The sequence below is a fragment of the Mobula birostris genome, chromosome 9 (assembly GCF_030028105.1).
Source record: "Mobula birostris isolate sMobBir1 chromosome 9, sMobBir1.hap1, whole genome shotgun sequence".
NCBI classification, from domain to species: domain Eukaryota; kingdom Metazoa; phylum Chordata; class Chondrichthyes; order Myliobatiformes; family Myliobatidae; genus Mobula; species Mobula birostris.
This window is the reverse complement of record NC_092378.1, coordinates 26,653,392-26,675,621: the sequence shown is the minus strand read 5'-3', so window position 1 is coordinate 26,675,621 and position 22,230 is coordinate 26,653,392. Positions and strand designations below refer to the sequence as shown.

At 40.1% G+C, this 22,230-nt stretch overlaps 1 long non-coding RNA gene across 1 annotated transcript in view; it reads right to left on the bottom strand.

Moving 5' to 3' along the window:
* The window catches only part of LOC140202598 (uncharacterized), a 28,027-nt gene that overhangs the window by 3,161 nt on the left and 2,636 nt on the right, over positions 1-22,230 (bottom strand). Inside the window, exon 2 of the long non-coding RNA XR_011887132.1 lies at positions 22,097-22,230. This is a non-coding gene — a long non-coding RNA (uncharacterized lncRNA). The remainder of the gene's footprint in view (positions 1-22,096) is intronic.

The following is a 22,230-nucleotide window of genomic DNA, read 5'->3' as shown; positions in this document are numbered from 1 at the left end:
TTTACAAATGGGAATGTGGCAAATAGGGTTCTATTCATAGCTGTGAATATTTGGTAAAAATAATAAATTTGAAGTTGGAGAAGGTGCCAGAGATTTAAGAGGCCTAGCCAAAATGTGACATGGAAATGAAGCAGTCAAGCAGTTTCCATGGGCCAAAAATCATCTTAAAGTACCAAGGTTCTTGCTGTTTTTTATCCTTGTATCTCAACCCCTTATTTTAGGTCACCTTTGCATTTACTCCCCAGTTTAGATAATTTAAAGGTCCCATAAATCTCAGTTTATCTTAATCTCCACCCCTTTTCACAAGGTTTGGGATTGAACTGAAATAGAAAAACCAAACTTTTATCCTTGCATCCAAATAGGGGGATGTGGGAAGGCATGGGGCAGGACAAATAGAAAATGACATTTTAGTGATAGTTAAGAACACAAATGCAGGAGATTATGCATTGTAAGGCTGTTGGAGAATGGTCAGTCAAGGACCTGAGGAGGAGAGGTATGAGGAGATTTATTTATTAAAAAATATGATTGACCATCCTAAAATCAGGCAGGAAGTAAGTAGAGATTCTCATGGGTTTATCAGCACTTTTATGGTTCAAACATATAGGCTGGTCAAAGAATACTGCCAGATACAACCTTAATTTTTTTTGGCTCTCTCATGGGGTGGAAAGATGAAGGACAGTTTTCTGATAACAAGATGAATAGATCCGATATATCAAGGCTCTAATTCAAATCACAACCATCCCAACCCCCTGTGCATCAGTTAAGAATATTAGCATTAATTTTTTGAAAATGGGAATATAATAATTACATGAATTTCACTTGTTAGTAATTATATCAATTTAATTATGAATAATTCTGAGTTAATTCAAAATATTTGTGAGATAATTATATTAAGATCACTAAATTGAAGCAACTCAGTGACTTTGGAGAAAGAAACACAATGTGGATTTAATTTTATTGGCCCAGACATTCAGTTTTTGTATTTCTGATGACTGATTCATTGGAACAATCCATTTAAATACCAGATTATTTGAACTCCATTGAAAACAGGTTATTACCAGCACAGTTATGTTCAGTGTATTGAGTTTACTCCATACCCACATTTCTCTGTGCCTTGAAAGAATGCTGTCAGCAGCAAACATTATCACAACTGAAAGCTGAAAATTAGCTCCTGCTATTTTAAATATCAGAAATGGGAAGTTGTTCAGTTTAGTAAAGTTAGGTTAGAAGTGACTAACTTCGTTTTAATAGGAAAAGCAGCAAGCCAAGTTTTTATTGTGTAGTAGATCATTATTACTTTATCAGTAAATCTACTTTGGAACGAAGAGGAAATTTAAAAAATGTAATAAAATCTTAAAATGTTTCATTGTTGCATAGTGCATTTTTCAGTATTGGCTCAGATAGCTCTCATACAGTTTGAGTTAAATGGTTATGTTTCTAATTAATCCTGACAGTCTAATTTCCTTTATATATAATAAACCATATGTTTTCCAATGTCTTGTTTCTGTGTGAAAACATTAGTATCAATATTTTCTTTATTTGTAAGGCATTGTATAATTTCTCTTCTATTTTTGAGCAATTGAGATCCCAAAATTCTCTGGTGCATGGTGAGGCAGGTAAACCAACCAGTATTTTATGTGAGCCTGTGCTGCCTTGAAATCATAATCACCTGGGAATGATGGGTGGGTCGACTATAGTTTTGAATGGTTTGAGATTGTGATCCAGAGTGGGGTCTTCATGGAGTATGGAAGAAGCACCAGTGCTCACACAAATCCCCTTCACATTTCATTGAAAGAGGCCTCACGTTCATTGTGAAGGCTTGCTACTCTGAGTACTTGCACTGTTTTTCAGCTGCATTTGCATGAATGACATTTGGGCTGTAGTTGTTTGAGTGGCACTTTACATGTCCGCATGTCTCAGTGCATTGGTGAGTCGTGATTGGCAGATTTGGTAGGAAAACTGTGGCTCCTTCGGTCCACCTGCCAGGTCTCTTGTCTTTTATCTCAGATTGGTTATCCAAAGAAATCAGTCATGCAGAAATAGCTGTAAGTCATTATAAAAGGATAGTGATGATTTTATTTTCCTCAAGCTGTGTTTGCTTATGACTCAGCTGCTCCCAGAAACATCAGAATAATAATATCATTTCCATGGCCTGTGCTTTTGTGTTTGGTTTTCAACTGTCATGTGCTCTGCTTGTCTAATGGGTAACTTGCCTGTTAAGCCTCACATTTCCGGGAGGTTGGCTGCTGTTTAAATACTAACCTGTACATCTTTGGAATGTGGGAGGAAACGGGATCACCTGGAGAAAACCACGGGGAGAATATATAAATTCCTTACAGAGGGCAGCGGGAAATAAACCTGGGTCGCTGGCATCCTAACACGTTACACTAACCACTACCCTGCCGCGCTGCTCCAAACAAATTTCATGACATACGACAGTGACAATAAACCTAATTCGGATTCCTCAATTAACCTACCCAGCCGGCCTGTGGGAGGAAAATGAACCACCCCGAGGAAACCCACGTGGTTACGGGGGAAACTCCCCATGGACAGCACGCAAAGTCACTGCCCCCCCCCCCCCCAGCTGTACCACTGTGTAATGATAGCAGTGGGCAAGATGTCAAGTTAAAACCCGAAAGTATATATACCTTGCATCTCTTGGCATTGCTCATTCTCGGGCACTTTATCACTAGAAAACTTGAGAAAAGGCTACTTAAGTGGATTTCTGTGGCCTGTGTAAATTGCAGTTCACCAAACAGTGCCAGGTGACCAATTCTACCAGCATTCGTATCACTGAGGTTTCATTTTAGAGCTAGTTAGACAGCTTTCCACCATCCTTCTGCCATTGACAGGGTGGTAAATCAAACTGATAGAGGCTTCAGTCAGATAATACATGTTCCGTAGTATGCCATTACATAGATCAGTGGGAATGCTAAGCAGTAGCCTGATAGCAGAGGTAATCATAAAATTGGCTAAGAATATCTTTGCATGATCGCATAGCTGGTTCCTGACTGATAGTGAGCTTTTGCAATACTGGCTTTCATACAATTAGTGCAATGGGAATGGAATGTCAAGTGGGATAAAGGTGACCTCATATTGAAGTTATAAAATAACAATTTATAACTCGAGTGAAGATGACGTTTGTGGTGTCTGAGCACCTTTTTTAATTTTTGTTACTTGTTTATGCATCATTTCACTGCTAAATCTAAAGTGTGTCTAAGTTACTGAAATGATCACACGGAGTAGTACACTGCAAGTTGTTGTTGTCTTTTGTACTACTGAGACGTTGGCTTTTTGGGCTTGAATAAGTTTAGGAAACATAATTCTTGAATTAGTATTAGTCAATGATGTGTAGTTTTTGGACTAACAAGGCATTCAATAAGGGTGAATGGGAGTGATTTGGTATGCTGACATTTTAAATGAAGTTCAAAGTTAGCTTGAAATATATGTTTATTTATTTGATAACAGTATATGTATTTTAAAGAACAATTTTACATTTCTGGTTCAAAAATACAACATGTATCTAACAAACACTTAATTTTAGAAAAAAAAGGAATATTTTTGGAACTGTTTTAAAAACTACATTATAAATTGTTTGCAGTTTGGATCAGGCATGGCTTCTTTAAATAATTGTGCCAAGAACATTCCATGCCCAATAAAAAAAAACCTTAAATGTGATATGCCATTTAAGTATGTTTGCTTTGGGGAAAGAGCAGGTCCCTAACTAAACAATAAACTGATGCTTGATTGGTGAAAACCTTCATGAGCTTCATCATACCATATTTTATTCAGTTACAGGCAACTGTATTCAGTGGCAACTTTTAGCTCCACCCATTTATTGTCATGAGTTAGGAATGCCCATAAATTAGCTGGAATTTTGGCTAAAACTAACTAGTTTAAATGCTAATTAGTAATTAAATATGAATGGTATTTAGAAACATTGAGAGATTGCACCAATAATATTTAACTCATTACAACTGAACCTTATTTGTCTTTAAATTCTGAGTTGTGTAAATCTCCGAAGGTAAAGTACTCATCGTTGTTGTAATGTTTCAAAGATATGCATTGCATGAATTTTAATTCACCTTCAGGGACTTGGGTAAAGTTATAATGTGGGTGAGAGTTAATATTCAATGTCACAAGTTTACTGCAAATTTTGTATCAACTCAACCTAACCTTCTGTTTTATTATCAGAATTTGTTTTGCCGCTGCTTTATGTCAAGTAATATTGAGGTGGTTAGCTTTAATGAAATTGACCCAAGAAAACAAAATTCAGAGATGGTCCATACCGGGACAGGATAAGCTGCCTCAACAACTTCACTCAGTAGCACTCACATCTTCTGTGATCAAGTACTTTGAGAGGTTTTAGTCATGGCTAGAATTAACTTCTGCCTGGGCCCACTTCAGTTTGCCTACCACTGTGACAGATCTACAGTGGACAAAATTTCACAGACTCTCCACCCAGCCATGAGCCACCTGGACGACAGCAATACCCATGTCAGGCTGCTGTTGGTCAATTTACAGCTCAGTGTGCAAAACCTACCAGACGGCCAGACCTACTATTAATTCAGCACCACTGATTTTCACCTTCCAATGTCCACTGTACGCAAGCACCAGGCATCCAACATTGGTGCAATAGGAGCCTACACTGCTACTACTATAGCTCAGGATTCCTGTCTTCTGAAGGACTTTGTTGGATTATGGAGAGTCTTGAGGCTGCCTCAGTGGTTCCACAGACTACAGAAGTCCAGTCTCTGAATGACTGTGTTCATATTTCCATCAAAGATACTCTGCCAGGTCCCTTCCTGTTTACTTCCAGCCAGCTGCAGTTGCTGTTTCCACTCTAAGATGATGCAGTCTGAAGGTAGACTGACTAGGATTTAAGGTCATCCTCCAAGGCCATCTGCTGTCCTCTATTTGAATCCTGCAGCTTCCCACCAGCTCTGCTGCAAACTTGAGTGCAGCTTTTAAGTTGGAGCGCTGGGACAGGAAAAGGAACACTGAACAGGGGCCAAGAAAGGCAGGAGCCTGATTAGCTAAATTTCCCATCAATTTGGCAGTATTTAATTTATAATTAAATAGTTTTGAAATGTTTATTTTCAAGTGTTTTCTATACTTGATTTGTAGCAAGATGATGTGATGGTCATTGACAGAGGAAATGAAAGAAATTTATTTTTCTGTGAAGGATTCCAGTAATTTCCCTTAAGCACCAATTCAGTGCAACAGCTAGAAAATGGCGATCAGAGCACAGCCACTCTGATAAAGCGATTGTGCATTGGAGATGGAATTTAATTTACAGTAATTGTCACACATCAATAGTAGTGAAATCGTAGTGAGCTGAAGTCATCTCAAATATTAGTCATTACTCCAGTTCAGGTTTGGAAAGTTACTCCTTGATCACATTAGGCCTATAATGGCTTCTCCTCTCCTTTGTTCTGTACATACTTTCTACTTTCTTCTCTTGATCATGCATTAGCCCCAGCGGAATATCAATGACTGGGAGCAACTGATTTGTACAGAGGTCTTGAAATTAAGTAAAATCTACTATCACAACACTTAAAACATAGAGTTGAAGCAAGTGCGAGAAGAAATAAATTATGAACAAACCCACATTTGTTGATTTCTTCAACAGTGTTGGTTGTGTTTTTTCATGCTGTTTGAATTTCATCTTTGATTCTCAGGGACTATGTAAGAAGAAGGAATATATGAGCTGTCTGAGGTAAAAACAAATCATTGCCTGAAGCATGGAACATGAAAATGGAAGCAAATCATAAAATCAGCATTGCACACTGACAGCATGATGTGTTAGCTGAGTATACTCTCATATGTGCAAACGAACTACCAACATGACTCCCGTTGCTCTGCATCTGCAGTACGTGCATAAAGAAAACAAGCCAGTACTTTCAATCTGCTTTGAGATTTATCAATATGCGATTCATCATGGTGGCGTGTTGGTTAGCAATACACTTTACGGTACTGGCGACCAAGGTTCAATTCTTGCCTGCCTGTAAGGAGTTTGAACGTTCTTCCTGTCTCCATGTGGGTTTTCTCCAGGGGCTCCGGTTTCCCCCCACAGTCCAAAGAAGTATCAGTTAGTAGGTTGATTGGTCACTGTAACACTATTCCCTGATTAGGCTAGTGTTAAATCAGGGTTTGCCAGGCGGCATGACTCAAAGGGCCACAAGGTCCTATTCTGCATTGTTTTTCAATTTGTTTCCTTGTGGGCATACTCAGTAAACCCAATAACCATAATAAGATCAATGACAGACCACACCCAACAGGGCAGACACCCAATGTGCCAAAGACAATAAATTATGCAAATACAAAAGAAAAAAGAAATAATAATAAATCAATAAATATTGAGAACATGAGATGAAGAGTCTTTGAAATTGAGTCCATAGGTTGTGGGAACATTTCAGTGGTGGAGCAAATTAAGTTGAGTGAAGTTATCCTGTCTGGTCCAACAGCCTGATAGCTCAGGGGTAATAACTGATCCTGAACCTGGTGGCGTGAATCATGAGGCCCCTGTACCTTCTTCCTAATGGCATCAGTGAGAAGAGAGCACTCCACCTCTGATCTCCCAATGTAAAGTGTTTCTAAGTGAGTTAATTCTCTATCAAGAACATTCTGAATCAAAATTCTTGCCAATTTTGGCAGGTGGCAAAACCAATCTACATGGCTTTGTGGGCTGTCAACGTTTATTTTCAATAGTTTTATTCTGGGCTAGCCACATGATGACATTATGAGATGCAAAGCTCTGCCACTATGAAGTTTATCCTCATTTAGGATTGCAGCTGCACCAGCAAACCAACCAGGGTTTGATGCTGGCATGAAATTTTGTCCAGTGTTACGAGAACAAAGGAACTTTTGTAGCTAACACCTAACAGTTGTTGGAGCTGGACTTGCCTTGGGTTAGAACTTACTTCTCAGTTGTGTGTGTTAGATGCAGAGTATGGTAATTGGCTTCCAAAATTCAGTTCCATTGACTTTAATGGAATGACATTTCAGCAGCGGACTACTTGACAGTTAGTGCAAATAACAAAGAATGTTGCAGCTTGACTGGAGGACCACAATGAGTAGAAAGCCATGTTGAGTTAAGGAAAAAGGAGCTACCCTTAACTTCTTGTGCCTGATCACTTAACTACATAGAGGTGGCAGAATAAACAGTACAGGAACAGGGCTACATAGCCTCTATGCTCAACTTGAGATGTGTATAAGTGTTCCTCCTCTAACTCTAACCTCCCATTTTAACTTCCTGCTTATTTCTTCCTCATACTGTATGTCCATTTTGTTTCCCCTTTCCCTATCCACACTATTCATCTTGGGCCGGCTGCTGGTGTAGAGGCATCAGCACTGGATTTCAAGGCAGATGGTCCTGAGTTCAAACCCAGCCAGGTCCCAACCTGGGCAGCAGCAGCAACTGCGTGGAAGAAAGGCCTGGCAGTCTACTTCCATATCTTGCCATGAAAACCCTATGGTCCATGAGGTCACAAAGAGTCGGACTTGACTAAACAACAACAAAGTAGAAATGAGCTCCCCTTTTTTTTATTACATGCAATCGTGAACAATAGCCAGATCAGAAATGCTGATCAAGTCAACTAGTTCCCAAAGAGAACTCTGATAGTCCAATCAGATGGTTCACTGCTGCTCAGCGATAGTACACAAAAAAAAATCATATGTACTTAAAAAATAGTAGAAGTACTGGAGTCATGATGATCATGATGAAGTCTGCTGGACAGGGACATTTATACACATGCTGCCCTCCATAATTCAAAGAGATTGAAGGATAAGGTTGCAGGGTGACAAAACGTGGCAGGAGCACTTGGAACTAAAAACTAATCCCTACCGGGAGAAAACAGCACCTGTTCTTTCCGCACTGTTCTCCAGCAGTTTAAGGACTAAGTCCAGCCGGAACACAACCCACAAATGCTCTTGAAAGTCAGGCATTAACCCTACCTACCAAAAACCAAGCATTGCCATCCATTTCTCACCACTATGAATGCTTCTGCTAAATGCTGATTTGATTTCTTGGTACTATTGTATATTAATTGCCATTACTTAAGTTACTTCTGTGTAAGTGGAAGTACGATCTCATAATGTTATTATTGCCGCAGTTCTACCTTTCTGGTACTAGTTTTCGCACTGGCCTTGTAAATGATTTTTGCACACTCTTCAGTGCCTCTACACCCTCTCTGCAGTATAGAGCCTTGGAAATTTATGGATTCAGAATAAGGCCTTTTGCCACATTATTTTGATACTAGTTGAAATTCAGGTATGAGATTAATATCTCTTCCCAGTTCCCTTATAAAGTGAGGGCATCAAGTTCACGCAAGCACATATTAAATGAGATGAAAATCAAAAACTTCTCACTGTATCAGTAAAGCAATCAGCATAATCACCCACCCTAGACATTTTCTCTTTTCCCCTCTTCCATTGGGCAGAGGATACAAAAACTTGAAAGCACATTCCACCAGGCTCAAGGGCAGCTTCTACCCTGCCGTAATAATCTATTAAATAGTTCCCTAGTACAATCATTTGCACTCTTGACTTCACAATCTGCCTTTTTACTGATCTTGTACCTTATTGTTTACTGGCACTGCACTTTCTGTGTAATTGTTACACTTTATTCTGCATTATCATCTTTATTCTACATTCCTCCTTAGAACACCTGGAGAATAAAGACGCATACGTAAGGCTCCTTTTCATTGACTACAGCTCTGCCTTTAATACCATCATTCCAAATAAACTGATTCCTAAGCTCCGGAACCTGGGCCTCAGCACTCAGATCTGCAGCTGGATCTTCAACTTCCTCACAGACAGGACCCAGGCTGCAAAAATAGGGGACAAGCTCTCCTCTACAATCACTCTGAGCACCGGTGCCCCACAAGGCTGTGGACTGAGCCCTCTGTTGTACTCACTGTACACCCATGATTGTGCAGCCAAGTTTCCATCGAACTCAATATATAAGTTTGCTGATGACACAACAATTGTAGGCCGTATCTCGGGTAATGATGAGTTTGAGTACAGAGAGGAAATTAAGAACCTGGTGGCATGGTGATCCAGGGAGCGGGAAGCGCAGAATCAAATATTGCTATGATGATTGTACGTTCTAGTATCAATTATTTGGCGATTGATAAAGTATAAATTTATAAATTTTAAGTATAAATTTTGGCGACAATAAAGTATAAAGTATTATTGTTTTACTGTCACAACCATGATTCGGCAGCGCAGTAGATATGGCAATTGCGCTTGTGAATTTGCACGTGTCAGGTAATTATTATTGGATCGTGATGGTATTTAACAACATACTTGTCGTCATAGTGCTTGTCGAGACTTGGAAGGAGCATAGCAACGTTTTGCCTTCTGCCTTCCCTGAGATATTGGACTTTCAAGTCAACTGACTCTGAAGACTAGTGGTATTCGTTTAATGTTTAGATGTTCTTTTCAGCCACAGTGTAGGCTTCGCATTCCTTTTGAGAGTTTTAGTTAACGGCCCTGTTTTGACCTAGTGTTTATTGTTTTATTTTCCCTTTAACACTGTTCGTATTAAAGTCTGTGGACTATCAACCTGCTTCAGTGTCTCTCACTCCACACTCAGGCCATATCCGAACCTGGCCACATTTACCTTGTACTACCTCAATGAAATGTGTGATAATTTGGTCTGTATGAACAGTATGCAAGGGAAGCTTTTCACACTGTCTCAGTAAACATAACAATAATAAACCAATTCTGAGATGGTGGAAATCTGAGATAAAACCAGAAAATGTTGATAACACTGAACAGATCAGGCAGCATCTGTCAAAAGAGAAACAGTGAATGTGTTGGGTATGTAACACTTTGACAGCAGGTGAGGGCTTCTCCCTCCATCACCCATTAAGAAAGTGAGTTCCAGATTCCTATCACACTCTGAGTAATACATTCTTAAGTCTACGCTCACTATGGTGACCACACCATTGCACAACATTTTAAATGTGTGTTCTACGGGCCATAATCATGTTGACTGGTGGGGCAGGCTTGAAGGGCTGAGTAGTCTACTCCTCCTCCTACTTACCTGTCTGTTCTCTATTTTCTTATCACTGGAATTTTGTTTTTTGTTGCGACCTTATTGACTTGCATTTATTCCTGGATTTGCCCTCCCCAATATCTCTGCCTCTCTACCTTAGTTTAATCTTATTTTGCTTACTAAAGGCTAATGGCTCACACCAAGTGAAGGAGGTTGTGCAGTGATTAAGCTTTTGTTTTTTTTATGTATGCTGGGCAGAGTAAAATATTTTGTAATTAGTCATAGTCATAGTCATACTTTATTGATCCCGGGGGAAATTGGTTTTCGTTACAGTTCCACCATAAATAATTAAATAGTAATAAAACCATAAATAGTTAAATAGTAATATGTAAAAAATGCTGGGAAATAAGTCCAGGACCAGCTTATTGACTCAGGGTGTCTGACCCTCCAAGGGAGGAGTTGTAAAGTTTGATGGCCACAGGCAGGAATGACTTCCTATGATGCTCTGTGTTGCATCTCAGTGGAATGAGTCTCTGGCTGAATGTACTCCTGTGCCCAACCAGTACATTATGTAGTGGATGGGAGACATTGTCCAAGATGGCATGCAACTTGGATAACATCCTCTTTTCAGATACCACTGTCACAGAGTCCAGTTCCATCCCTACAACATCACTGGCCTTACGAATGAGTTTGTTGATTTTGTTGGTGTCTGCAACCCTCAGCCTGCTGCCCCAGCACACAACAGCAAACATGATCGCACTGGCCACCACAGACTCGTAGAACATCCTCAGCATCATCTGGCAGATGTTAAAGGACCTCAGTCTCCTCAGGAAATAGAGACGGCTCTGACCCTTCTTGTAGACAGCCTCAGTGTTCTTTGACCAGTCCAGTTTATTGTCAATTTGTATCCCCAGGTATTTGTAATCCTCCACCATGTCCACACTGACCCCCTGGATGGAAACAGGGGTCACCGGTACCTTAGCTCTCCTCAGATCTACCACCAGCTCCTTAGTCTTTTTCACATTAAGCTGCAGATAATAAGAAGATCTGGCTTTTGTCAAATAATTAGGCCTTTGCTCATTGGAAAGCTTGAAATGCTGAAGGTTTGAGGTCTTGGTGGCAATTACAGGAAACTCATTTATTTAAATAGGACTGATGTGAAGTGAAATGCATGTAAGGTCCTAACAAAAAGTTAAATTATAGAAGTTGAGGTCCATTGGATTAAAGAATTATCACCTTGATCATGATGTATTGAAATGTATTAAGTATGCCATAAGGGCATTTTTAGGGTTTTATTTCTGGTCCCATTTACACATGACAAGCATATGTTCAAAGGCTTCTGACTGCAGAAAAGCAGTGCTGCCAGTTCGTGAACAGAGCAAGCTTCTAACATCACTTGTGTGCAAAACTGGTCTGTGCATGTGAGGCCCTGAAAATGGATCTAGCCTCACACACCGAAGGAAGTCTTCTCTGCCACCTGTCCCACACCCCTCCCATGGCGCTCCACCCTTGCCATTCCCAACATCCTTTGCTCCTGCCAGGTTGATAAACTTGCTCTCCGTTCCACGTTGACAAATACAGTACAGACTGTGCAAAGTCTTAGGTGCCCTAGCTGTATATATGTGTGCTGAGGATGTTTGTACATACAGTGTAGTACTGTATATCTTCTATGGTCTTATTCCAGGCAGGTGCTCTCTTAAGTGATTGGTTTGCTCACGTCACCCTCCCACATCCTCTTAAGACACTCCAGTTCCCACTAACTCCTCTCCAACTGACACCTTTTTGACCCTGTCCCAATAATCTTTCTGACAGACCCTCCCCCACCAACCTCATTCTCACCGTATCCCTCTGGCCTTTCCCAACCCCAGCCTAGCATTTCTTTTGACTAACCTCCTCCCTATCCTGGGCTGATCAACTTTGTGAATGATTCCCTCTCCCATGCCCAACAACGTAATAGCTTTATCAACTGATCCTGTTAAATGCCAGGCCCAGTCACTACTCTGACTGCCCCTGCCCCAATTTTTCACCCTAAGAACGCTGCCTGATCACCTACAAGTGACTCGCTGCTTCACACCCCCACACCCCTCATGAGCTCAGCCCAATTCCTTCCCTAACTGACCCAATCCTGTCCGATCTTATCTCTTTCCCACCACTTCCCACACCGCAAATTCTGTAATCCACAATCTATCCATTGAACTGAAAATCTTTCATCATGCAGGTGAAGCAAGCAGATGGGAGAGCAAATGGTACAAGGCCTTTTATTGTGGCAGTAGTAAAAAGGATTTACTGTGATTATACAGGGTCTGTTGAGACAACATCTAAAAGTGTTGTGTTTGTTCTAGATCACCTTATGAGGAAAAAAATTATATACTTAACCTGCAGGGGTGCAGCGAAGATTCACAAGACTTGTTCCTGGGATTGCCGTACATGGACAGGCCCCTTATTCAAATATATTGAGAGAAGAGCTTATTGGAACTTGTGAAATTTTACTTGGTAACAGGATGAAGTCTAAAACCAGGGATCACAATCTCAGAATAAGTGTTCTGCAATTTAGGACAGAGATGGAGAAACTTTTTCACTCCAGGGTTGGTAAATTAGCCAGCCGGTGGTGTAATGGCATCAGCACTGGACTTTGATGCAGTTATCCTCGGTTCAAATCCGTCCAGCTGCTTGCATCTGTGCTTGGTTGAGTGTCGAGCTAGCAACTCAGCCTTGATAAAGACAGGCAAATGCTATGGAAATTGCAAGGTTGCTGTCTAATGCTAATTATCTATCTGGATGAGTTCATTCAAAATGGAGAACAAAATGGAGTTCATCCAAAATGGAGAACAGTGGATTTATAGATATTAAAGATTACAAGGGATATGGGGATAGTGGCACTGAAGTGCAAAACCAGTCATAAATCAATAGTGGAGCAGACTCACAGGGCCAGATGGCCTGCTCCTGCTGCTAATTCTCATTTTGTGTCGTGCTTTGTTCTCAATAGAATTTTACTGCTGAGGCAAATCTATTACCAAACAACTTTTAGACATTTATGTGTATTTGGCACAGCAAATAATTGTTTATGACTTGTGTGCAGGATTTAACTTATCTAAAAATAGAAGTGAGATGCTGATAAAAATAGATTCACCAGGGATATCCCTGAAACTAGCATTGAATATCTGGAAGTAGGCAATCTCATTCATTTTGATCCTCCTTAAAATTAGGCCATATGGGTTCTGGAGACATTGCAAATGATTTTGCAACCATTACCAAGCTCTATCAATTAAACTTTGGTGAATCAGTAACGCTGGTTATCCAAAACTTGATTTTAGCTATGTGAATAAAGTATTTTAAACTATTTGTGCCATCCATGTCAATTATGGACATTGAGGCTTCTGATATGTTGTAGTATATGGTGCTCAGCTATATTAGCTTAAGGTTGTTATGGTCAGGGGTGGTGGAGCTTAAGGATGCTCCCAAAGGTGTGCGTCTTAAATAGCCTCTGATGACCAAGTCCAGCTCCTAGCCTTCATGTGTGGCTTAGCTACTAAGCCCAGCAGAACCATTTCTACTGACAGAAGAAAGGGCAAAGGCGGGTTACTGGTGCCTTCAAACCAGTCGCTTCAGGCAGATGGGCTTTGTCAACCGTGGTTTGCAGCACATCGAGGAGGAGGAAAACTCTGATCTCAAATTTGCACTGTCTTGTGGCTATACCCACTCATGGGGAAGGCTTCAGGAATAAGCCCAAGTGACCAAGCTAGACCTGGAGGCCCTAAGGCAGCCCTACATTAAGTTCAACGCTGACTGGCAACTCCTGCAACGCCGCTGGTGCCAAACTGTATTGGTCTCTGCCATTCCTTTGGATTTATCAGTGACTTGGAGATGGTTACCCTGCTACGTGGGCAACAGCTTGCTCTCTATATCGTACTGCCCTGGCTTGCGTATCACATACACAGCTGGGAGGCAACATCCGTGGTTCACCTCGACCAAGGGAAGGCCTCATATAAACTCTCACATATTTTTAAATAATTTTTGCCTTTGTACTTTGCACTCTATTATTATTTGCTATTGTGATGCTGCTACTTATATGTGAGTAAAGAAAATTTACTTCATAATTTCAACGTTTGACTTTCTCTGTATTCTTAACAAGAATCACTTAACTCGTTCATTCAATTACAGGCCCAAGGCAAATCAAATGTATGTTGGTATTTTCCTCTAAAGAAGCCACCAAGTCAAATCATACTCCTGCTTGCTACTTAGTCTCTTTAATATATTTAATTTTTTAAATAGCTAAATATCTGTCACAAAAATAGCCTGTGGACAGTCATTAACATTAGGTAGTTCCAAAATTCCGATTTCTGTTTGTGGAGTTTTCTAAACTTGTCTTGATTTCCTTACATAATTATTTCAAAACATCCTGTTTATAACATCTCACCAGCCTGTGGAGCTATTGATATTTGCCTTTTCCACTACTTTACCTATGAATGCTACCAGCTGATACAAACCAAAGTCTATATTGAAGATCTTGTATTTTGAAGTTTATTATTAGTACCTAGTTTTTATATTATTTTCATTTGTCTATAGAGGTTGGGTGTCACCAGCAAGGGCATAACAATTACTCTTCTAATGCCCTTCAGGAGGTGGTGGTGAGCTGGTCCAGTCAGAGTGCCACAACATCAGTGAATTTAGTATTAGGAAAACTTAGTTAGGTTGCATTGGAAAATTTGAGGCCTTGGTAAATACTTAGCTAACCAGACTAGCAAAATTCTTTATTTTGTCCCAATGATTATATTGTTCATAGTATTCTTTACATGAAATTTCTGAATGTACCATTTAAAAAATTCTAATGGAATTGGTCTATGAGAAATATGATGCTGCCATTTTATCACACATCCAGATTTACTATTTAAATAGCTTCATCCTTCATCATAAATGCACATCATAAGAACTTTTTTTTATGATTACCGCCTCCTATGATTAATTTTACATGATTTTTATAGATATTTTACATATTCTGATCTGCCCGACAGAACGGGTCTTTTTAAAAAATTGATTGGAACATTGATTTCACCACTTTATCAATTTGATTTAATCCTTGTATGATGCAACAAATTAATAACATGGTTTTAGCATCTGATTTTATTTTGTGTGACTTTGCTAGGAATTGACATTTTAGCAAATCATATTTCTGCTTTTGGATCTTCAGTGCTACAATTAACCTGAACAATGTGCTGTATTATATTGAGTTTTATCCATATTGCATTTTGAAACATTGACTGAACAGTATCTGTTACTTTATCATGAGAAATTAATTTTCTTGCTGTTAATGATTCATTGAAAAATGGGATTCCTTTGTGTTTTTTTACAATTGATTTTAATAACTGTCCAAAAGAAAAGTTGGGGAAAATTTACATTTATTCCCCCCAGGATAAGCTTTTACTTTGTTGTATCAATTAGATATTTAGAAGAACAATTTGCATTTACTTCCATAATATAATATTTAAAAGCACTGGAATAATTTTTTAATTAAGAAAATAGTTCAGATAGTATGTGCACAGAGTCTTGCACAGTAAATTTCTGTCATTAAGGTCAAGGAACATCAGCTGGTTAAGATCACAGTTTCATCCGCTACTACTTGTGGTCTGACTAATAAACTGAAAACCAGAAATACATTTTAGTCTTTGTGTTTTATGGCAATAATTACCCCATTAACATAAACTGGATGTGGTGGGAGTCAGTCTGTATCCACTTTATGCTAACTAGGTTTTTTTTGTTACTGTGAATTACAGTGTGTTTACATAAAACATGCATTCACAGTTGGAAAAAAAATGGGAAAAATCACAGCCTGTGTGTACAGTGGAAAGGAAATTCACTGGTTTTTGTAAGGCTTTATAATTTGCAATCTTTCATATAACAAAAGAGCAAGGAGTAGTTTTACATCGTGTGCACATTTTTGCAAACTATATCATGCTAACTTAAAATCTGTTTATCCATTGTTAAAAAACCAACAGTAATGGAAGACAGTGAGGTGTAAACCCCAAAGAGGTGCTCCAGAAATAAATTAACATAATACTCTAAGAAAATAGGAGAAGGAAACACAAGGTGTCACCCGTACACTTGCAAATTTCTTTAGCGGTACAGTGGAGAGCATTCCGACTGGTTGCATTACAGGCTAATACGAAGGCTCCAATGCACAGGATTGTAAAAATGCCACAGAAAGCTGCAGGCTCAGCTACCTCAGCCATGGGCACAACCCACCCCACCATCGAGGACATCTTCAGACAGCTGGAGCCTCAAGAAGACGGCGTCCATCACTAAGGACCCGCACACTACTGTCAGAGAGGAGGTACAGGAACCTGAAGACCCACACTCAACAATTCACGTACTGCCTGTTCCTCTCTATCATCAGATTTCTGAACAGCTCATGAATGCATGAACATGACCTCATTATTCCCGTTTTTTTGTATTATTTATTTATTTTGTAATTTACAGGTTTTTTTGTCTTTGCACTGTACTGATGCTGCAAAACAATGAGTTTCATATCAATGATAATAAACCTGATTCTGATTCAGATTCTAAAGAGAGTACAGAGAAGGTTTTACATTTTTAAATATCATAACTTCATATGACCTGGCATTAGGAATTAAAAGGGAGGAAATTTAAGACCATAAGACATAGGAGCTGAATTAGGCCATTCAGCCCATCGAGTCTGCTCTGCCATTCTATCGTGGCTGATCTCAGATCCTACTCAACCCCATACACCTGCCTTCTCGCTGTATTTTTGACGCCGACCAATCAGGAAACAATTAACTTCTGCTTTAAATATACACACGGACTTGGCCTCTGCCACAATCTGTGGCGGAGCATTCCACAGATTCACTACATTCTGGCTAAAAAAATTCCTCCTTACCTCTGTTTTAAAGGGTTGCCCCTCAAAGGGATACCCCCACCATAGGAAACATTCTCTCCACATCCACCCTATCTAGTCCTATCAACATTCAGTAGGTTTCAGTGAGATTCCCCCACATTCTTCTAAATTCCAGTGAGTACAGGCCCAAAGCTCTCTCAGGACTCTGGGATGTAGTCCACCTGGTACAGGTAATTTATCCACCTTAAGACCTTTCAGTTTGCCTAGCCCTTTTTCCTTTGTAATAGCAATAACATTCACTCCTGCTCCTTGACACTCACAGACCTCTGGCATACTGCTAGTGTCCTCCACACAGTGAGGACTGATGCAAAGTACCCATTAGGTTCATTCGCCATTTCTTTTCCAGTGATTCAATATCAACTCTCACCTCCCTTTTACTCTTTATATAATGGAAAAAACTTTGGTACCCTGCTTTATACTATTGGCTAGTTTGCCCTCATGTTTCATATTTTACCTTATAGCTTTTTTTAGTTGCCTTTTGTTCCCAGTCATACTACTTCCCACTCGCTTTTGCTACCTTATATGCCCTTTTCTTGTCTTTTATGCAGTCCTTAACTTGCTCTGTCAGTCATGGTTGCCTACCCCAGCCATTTGAGAACTTCTTCCTCTGTGGGACATATCTCTCCTGTGAGCTATTCCCAGAAACTTCAGCCATCTCTGCTCTGCCGTCATCCTCGCTAGTATCCTTCCTCAATCCACCTAGGCAAGCTCCTCCCTCATGCCTCTGTCGTCGCCTTTATTCTATTGTGATACTGATACATGTGAGTTATGTTTCTCTCTCTCAAATTGAATTCAATCATATTTGGCCCTGTAGCAGCAGTTTTTGGGCACTAAATGATCTAAAAATTCTGAAAATGATATCTACACTCTTCTAATCAGAATGCACTACTATTTGACGCCCTGTCATTAGAGAACACACTGTTATCAACATCAAGCAATGCTACTATTACCGGGATCACTCTCGCTCTCTGTTATATCCTGCCCTAAAGATATTAGTTGAGAGAACGTGATGGACTATGTAGGATTTTGAGCTATTTTTTCAGGATATGGCAATTACTGTCAAAACCAACATTTCTTGCCCATCCTTGAAAAGGAAGCAGTGACCAACCTCTTGAAGCACTGCAGTATGGTTAAGGTGGTCCTGTAATGCAGTTGGACAGATATTTTCAGGATTTAGATCCAATCATAATGAAGGAACATAATGTATTTCCAAATCAGGAACGTGGGGAGGAATCAGCAGGTGGTAGTGTTCCCAGGCCATCCTTCTCCTCCTTGGTGCCAGAGGTCCTGGGTTCTGTGCACTCCTTTGCAATGGGGATAGGGCTTCTAGTACCCTTTCCAGCATATCAAGCACAAAAGCTGGTTGTGGCTGTCACACTAAGAAATAATTTCTCCTGATCTTCACTTCCTTCTTTTTCCTTTTCTGAATGGCAGACATATAGTACTGTACCTATGAATCGAAGATGAAAAAGGGAGCGTGGTTGGATTATTATGAGGGGAGAGGAGAAAGTATAAAATGCAAACTTCCACCACCTGAAACTTTGAAGTTAAAATAGATTTAGAAATGAGCAATGTGTGAATTGGATATGGAAATATCCATGTTATTGCTTCAGCTCATGAGTGGCACGGTCTCAGACACCCCTCTTCCTATAGCATTGGATAAGGTGATGGTGAATTTGTGAGGGTACTGCATTTGAAAAATAATTGACTCGCCTTACAAACTGGTATTGGATTGTTAAATTCCTTCCTCTAGCAGTCGAATAAGTCCTTGGAACGATGTTTTTAAAACTGACCATTGTGCTTCTTGTTTTCACTGCATAGTGGATATCTATATGGAGTATTTACAGCTGCCCTCCGAATACAGAAAGGCTTTTTTTCCTTTTTATCTCTTTGTGCAAAGACCTCTGGTGCTACCAGAAAATCTTGCTGCAGGTATGCTCTTATGTATTCAGCTGTTTCTCAATTTCACAGCAAAGATTCAGCTAGCAATTATGTGCTGAACAGAAAAGGGTAAAGAATTGGTAAAAAAAAAAAATTCTGTCCAGATTTACAAGTGCTATTTTGGCATCTTCCTAACGACCACACCAGTAACAAAGTTGTCCTCAGTAATTCAATTCACTTCCCATGATATCAAGAATTGGCTGATTGTACTGTGTAGCACTGTATGTTGTCAAGGCTGTAGGCCTTGAGTCAGAGAGCAAGACAGGATTCACTCCCCTCTTCAGCCCAACCAGTCCATGCTGACCACAGTGACCACCCAGCTAGTCCCAATTTCTTGCATTCAGACCATATCCCTCTAAGCCCCACCCTTCTATGTAAATATTTCTTAAGTGATACTGTTGTAACTGCCTCAGGCAGCTTGTTTCAAATACTTACTGTTCTAGTCCCTTTTAAATCTTTCCCCTCTCACCCTAAATCTTTGCGCCCTAGTTTTGAACACCCCCCCCACCTTCCTTGCAGTAAAGACTGTTATCGTCCACCTTTCATAATTTCAAACCTTTTTATACGGTTCCGCCTCATTCCCTTACATTCCAAGGAATAAAGACCTAGACAGGTCAACCTCTCCCTATAACCCAGTCCCTCTAGTCCTGGAGACAGCCTCTTACATCTTTTCTGCGTTCTTTCTAATTTAACCACATCTTTTCTGTAAAAGTGTAACCAAAACTTCCAAGTGTGGCCTCACCAGTGACTTGCAAAACTGCAACATAATGTCCCGGCTCAATGCCCTTACTGATGAAGGCCAACATGCTAAGTGCCTTTTTCACCCACCTGTCCGGCTGTAACACTACTTTCAAAGAACTCTACTTGTGTACCGCTAGGTCTCTTTGTTCCATTACACTCCCTGGTGTCCTACCATTCAGAGTACAAGTCCTATGCCGATTTGATTTTCCAAAATGCATTCTCTCATACTTATCTGTAATGAAATCAATTTGACACTTCTCACTCCCCTAACTGATTAAGAAGCCCCTGTAATCTATAACAACCTTCTTCACTATCAACAACACATCCAAATTCATGTCATCCACAACCTAAATAATAATGCAAGGCTCCCAAAACCAATCCCTGCAGCATACCACCAGTAACCAGTCTCCAATCCGAGAAATAATCTTCAACCACGGCACTCTGCTTCCTACCTCCGAGCCAATTTTGAATCCACCTAAGTAGCTCAAGATTCCATGGATTTCAAGGGAGTTAACCTTCTAGACCTACCATGCATTTTCTTGTTGAAGGCATTGCTAAAGTCCATATAGACACCATACACTCTCCTACCATCACTGCCTTTTGGTTAATTCTTCAATAAACACTAAAATGTTCATCAAACACAACTTCACATGAAGAAAGCCATGCTGATTCCTCCTATACAGACTCTATCTATCCAAATGCTAGAAGATCCAGTCCCTCAGAATTCCCTCCAGTAATTTCCCCACTGCTAATATCAGGCTGACCGGCCTGCAGTTCCCCAGCTACACATTTTAAACAGAACAGCAGTAGCAACCTTCTGATCTTTGGGAACTTTACTAATGGCTAAAAATGAAGCATATTTCTCTGCAAAGGCCTCCACAATTCTTTCTCTGGCCTCCCACAAAGTTTGAGGATGCACTTGGTCAGGCCCTGCAGATTTATCTAACTTCATGCACTGTAAGGCTGAAAATAATTCCTCCCTGGTAATATGAATTTCTTCCAGAACATCTCCACTAGCTTCCCTTGTCTCTTGAATATCCATGATTTTCTCCTCAGTAAACACTGAGAAGAAATATTCATTAAAATTCCCACCATTCTTCTGCTGTTTTGAGACATGTGTAGTCCTGCTGGATCCTAAGGGGATCTCTCCTTAGCCATCCTTATACTCTAAACATAGTTATAGACTCTCCTGGGACTTTCCTTGACCTTACCTGCTAGATCCATCTCATACCCTCACTTTGCCCTCTTGATTTCCCTCTTAAGAGTATTTTTAGTTTTTTATAGTCATCAAGAGATTTACTGGGCCCCGAAGCCCTAAACGCTTCCTTCTTTTTCTTGACCAGAGCCTCAGTATACTTAATTATCAAGGGTTCCTAAACTTGCCAGGTTTACCTTTCAGTTTAGCACTGCACACTTGATATCACTCCCTTGAAAGCCTCCCACTTGTTCATTCTTGCTATTCCCTTCAAACAGGCTCACCCAATCAACTTCTGCTAGGTTCTGTCTAATTCCCACCAAATACGTCCTGATCCAGTTTGGGATTCCAACCCCTGGACTTGTCCATTCCTTTTCTATCACTATCTAAAATTAATAGAATTATAGTTATTAGGTCTTAAGAGTTCTCTGGCTGCCACTTTAGTTACTTGCCTACATCATTCCATAAGAGGAGGTCCAGTATTGCACCTTCCTGAGTAGAGTTCACTACATACTGACTAAGGAAACACTCCAGGACACATTTCACAGATTCCATCCCATCAAGGCCCTTAACTCCTTGGGTAATCCAGTCAAAGCTGTGGAAATTAAAATCTCCCACTTATATAACCCTGTTAATCTTACAACTATAAGCAATTTCTCTATGCACTGGGTCCTCAAGATCCTGCTGACAATTGGTTGTAATACAGGTGCACTAGAGTGACCCTCCTCCTCTTGTTTCTAAGTTCTACCTATACATCATCTCAAAGTACTGCTATTATGTGCTCCCTTGTCAAAAAGGCAACACCTTCCTCCTCACTTACCCGTACTCTGTCACCCCTGTAGCATCTATATCCTAAAATACTGAGCTGCCAGTCCTGCTCTTCTCTCAGCCATGATTCTATGATGCCGACAATATCCCAGTCCTCAGAGCCAATCCATGCTCTCAGTTCATCCATCTTGCTACTTGTTTTGACGCTATCATAGCTGTGATTCTGAAGATGTGTGCTCCTGTACCAGTCATATATCTAGCCAAGCAGCTCCTGTACAGTTACTAAGCAAACAAAGCAGCAAATTGTTCTAATCATAAAAAGCAAGATACATTTTATCCCCTTAAATATTGACAACTCACAAGTTTTGCAAAGTCATGACGGATGTCAAGCAAAACTTACTCACTTATACTTGGTTTGTCTTGATCTAAATAAGAAATTAATTCTGAAAAGTAAAGTTAGAATTAATGCTGTTGATATGATGACAGCAGCTGAATCATAATGAAACTGGTCAATTTAAATCAAACAGAATTTTCTCACCTTTTTTTTCTCTCTGGTACAAAGGAAGGCAATTGCAGTCGATGGGGAAAATCATCTCAATTTCTGATATTGCTCCAAGAGGTTCTCAGGACCCAACAACCCTCTGGTGCTTTATCAGTGGCCTTTTTCCTTTC